The sequence below is a fragment of the Crocodylus porosus genome, unplaced genomic scaffold, assembly GCF_001723895.1.
Source record: "Crocodylus porosus isolate Cpor-Errol unplaced genomic scaffold, CroPor_comp1, whole genome shotgun sequence".
Lineage (NCBI taxonomy): Eukaryota > Metazoa > Chordata > Crocodylia > Crocodylidae > Crocodylus > Crocodylus porosus.
This window is the reverse complement of record NW_017728918.1, coordinates 9977778-9981665: the sequence shown is the minus strand read 5'-3', so window position 1 is coordinate 9981665 and position 3888 is coordinate 9977778.

Below are 3888 nucleotides of genomic sequence, written 5' to 3'. Positions count from 1 at the left end.
GTCGGGTGGGGTGCAAGAGGGGGAGCCACGGGCTTTCCCTCCACTTGAGGAGAGAAAAGTGGCTTTTTGCAGGGGGGTCCAGGGTGTCTCCTCTGGCTGCACTAGGTAGGGGGCTGTGGAGGGGGTGGTGTGCATGTAAGGGGCTGGGGCTGGAGCTGGGGGGCCACAAAAAGACACACATGAACACATATAGGAGGGAGGGAGAAGCACGCTGCTGGCTTATTTGGCCATACATGAACACCAGGAGAGGAGGAGTGGAGCAACATGGTGAGGGTCCAGAGGAGGACCACTCGCATGATCAGGGGGCAGCAGGGCAGGCCCTATGAGGACAGGCTATGAGACCTGAACCTGTTCAGCCTCCACAAGAGAAGGCTGAGGGGAGATCTAGTGGCCTGTTACAAACTAGTCAGAAGGGACCAGCAGACCTCAGCTAATTCCCTCAGCACTTTGGGGTGGAGATCGTCTGGACCAGCTGATTTAAATACATCCAGTCCCTCCAGAAGTTCCCTGACTAGATCCTCACTGACCCTTGGCCTAGGTGCGCCTCCCCTGGGACCTGAGGGGGACCTAGTGGGGGGGCTGATCTGGTTCCTGCTCAGGAAAATGGAGGCAAAGAAGATGCTAAATAGGTTAGCTTTGTCATCTGGTGTGATGACCAAATTTCCCAGCGTGTCTTGCAGGGGCCCCACATTACCTGGTACCTTCTTTTTGTCCCCTATGTATTTAAAGAAGGACTTCTTGTTGTCCTTGATCCGGGAAGCTAGTCCCAGTTCCATCTCTGCCTTGGCCTTCCTGACTGCCCCCCTGTTCTTATGTTCTTAAAATCAAAAGGCCATTCAAACTTAGTGGGTGTGTCTACACATGCATTTGATCTGGGATCAGTTTACTTGCGAGTAAACTACCCATGAGTAAACGCTCTTGGGCAGGTGTCCGCACATGTTGGGCAGTGGGAGCAGATTTGCTGCTAATGGTAGCAAACTGCTCCTGCTTTATGGGGCCCTGCAATGGGCCCCTGCTGCAACCAGGGGGACCTCTAGGCTGTCTCCTGGCTGGAGCTGGGACATTGTACCCTGCCCCCTGGGGTCTGTTATATCTATATGCTTATGTAGTGATACAAATATAGCAAAACTCCCACAACTGTTTTATTTAGCAACAAAATTAGGAGCTAACTTCTTTGTTCCAGGATTTTGCAGACATAAATTATACCATAGCAGCTGATGTGCACTTCTGAGGAACAGCTATGGCTTTTCCCCTTTAAAACCAGGAAGTACAATTATCCAAACTTAGAATGGGACAGCCTGCCTGTTAGCAAGAGATATTTAGCTTATCAAGAAAGATGTGAGTTATTTTATTGTGGTGTGTAAGCACTTACACGGGGAACAGTCTTTTATCAGCATACACAGTAAAAACAACGGTTTAATGAGACTGAGTGGCTGAGAGCCGAGGCTAGATGAATTGAGACTAAACAAAGCTTCAATTTAACAGCAAAGGTAATTAAGTATTTGAACAACTTCCCACAAGATTGGGTGAATTCTCCACCATGGGAATTTATAAAAGCAAGACTGGATATGTTTATTTATAGAAGAAATGCTTTCTTTCAGAGTGTAAGTTAATTGAGGCAAGTCTGGAGGTCTGTGCTTTGCAGAGGGTCAGATCAGCTGATCATAACAGTCTAGTAGGGCCTTGAAAGCTTTGAATGAATCTATAACATGGAGAAGGCAGGCTAGAGGTGCAACTTATGGGCATGAAGTACAGGTAAGAAGAGGGCCAAACCCTGATCAGGCTCAAACAGCCATTTTAGTCCATAGAGTGGCTTTCAGAATTGTTTGGCTCTGCTCAGGTTGCTAGGACATCTTATGCTCTCAGAGATGTGAGGGTTTATGAAGAAGTTCCACGTAAATCTCTTGAATACTAACAGCAGAGTGGAGGTACCTGCTTTGTGCCAATCTTTACATCAATTAGTCCAGCAGTTCCCAACCCTGCATTTGAGACCCAAATGAAGGTTGCGGGGGCAATGCCTCACAGAAAAGAGGAGTCGTGTTGCGTGTCAGGAGCTCCCCCTGCGCCGTTGCCACATTCTGCTCCCAGCAACGGGGTGCAGAAAAAAAACGGTTGGGAACCAGCTTAATGATCCAGTTGTGCCCAGCCTAAGAGATGTTTGTTATTAGATACTATTGATCAATAACTGAACCATTAGATAGGGGAAAGAAGCAAGTGATGGTACTGAGGAGGTAGACAATAAGGAGGACAAGCGACCAGAAGGACCTCCTTGGAGGCTGCTGGAGCACTCCCGCCTGCTGTGCAGGGCCGGTGCAGCCCCCTCCCCGCCGCCCCCAAAAGGCAAATGCCTGTTGGGTCGGGGGGGCTCTAACTCATGACACTTTATGTAAAGTGCCATGAGTTAAAGTGGGGCCCTAAAAATCTATAGGCACCCAGAGACTGAAGTCAGGAAGCTAGGAGTACCATGAGAACCCTCCTAGGAGCAACAGCCACTGGGGATGCTGTATTATTGCTCAGTCCTGAATGTTTACCCTGACTCGAGAGTGAGCAGCTTATCCCCACAAAAGGCTCAAAACCAGTAGGACAATTTAAAAATCAATTAAGGGAGTTAGGGATAGAGTTTCTGAATCAGAACTTCCTAGACTTTGAATGCTGCAGGCTACAAGCAAGACAGGAACAGTGGAAAAATCCCTGGTCATTCCCAGTTCACTCTCTTTCAGCATCCACACTCTGCTACTGTATGACACAGGATACTGGGCAAGATGGACCTATGATCAAGTAAATGGCAGCCCTTATATAAGGTCTATAATAATAATAAATGTAGGTGATACCTCCACTCTTTGGTGTTTCAGGGTTTTGCCCAGATGGTTTTATGTTCTTCCCAGATACTTCTTGCTATTTTTTTAAAACCTCACACCACAGCCTCCCCACCCTTAGCAGTGCATGGAGGGGAAGGGTCAGCACTCTGGCACTGTTCTGCCAAGTTTGCTGGTTCACAACAGCAGGTAAGGAAGGCCAGTGATCTAGTATTTCAATGTCCAATCTCAGTTTGTACAGATATATTCCACAGTAAAATTGCCGTCAGCGTACAAATAATAGAAAATCCCAGAAGTTAAAAGTCCTTGCTTCTTTTCCTAGGCTCTTCAGAACATATATATAAAGAGAGATTTTCCTGCAGTTGCAGAGAGGGCATTGGCAGTGTCCTTGTCTCCCTTGCTTTTACTTATGGCAGGGGTGCCAAAAGTACAGCGTGTGGGTAGATCCAGCATGCAGAGCTGTCAGCTTGCCTGTGGAGCTGGAAATTTGGTGGTAGGGCAATTTTCATAGATTTCATAGACATTAGGGCTGGGAGGAAGGGACCTCAGAAGATCATCGAGTCCAGCTCCCTGCCCAAAGGGCAGGAAGTCAGCTGGGGTCATAGGATCCCAGCAAGAAAGGCATACAATTTACTCTTGAAGGTGTTCAATGTAGGTGCTTGAACCACCTCCGATTGCAGGCTATTCCAGACCTTGGGGGCTTGGACAGTAAAGAAATTCTTGCTTATGTCCAGCCTGAAATGGTCTTGCAGTAGTTTATAACCATTCGACCTCATCATCCCTTGGAGCGCTCTGGTGAATAAACGTTCCCCCAGATACTGGTGGTCACCCCTGATAAACTTATAGGTGGCCATCAGATCACCCGAGCCTGTGCTTTTCCAGGCTAAAGAGCCCCATGGCTTTCAGCCTGTCATTGTAAGGTCTGTTTTCCTGACCTCTGATCAAGCACGTGGCTCTTCTCTGGACTCTCTCAAGCTTCTCCACATCCTTTTTGAATCGTGGAGCCCAAAACTGGATGCAGTACTCCAGCTGCAGCCTCACCAAGGCCAAGTACAAGGGGAGAATGACATCC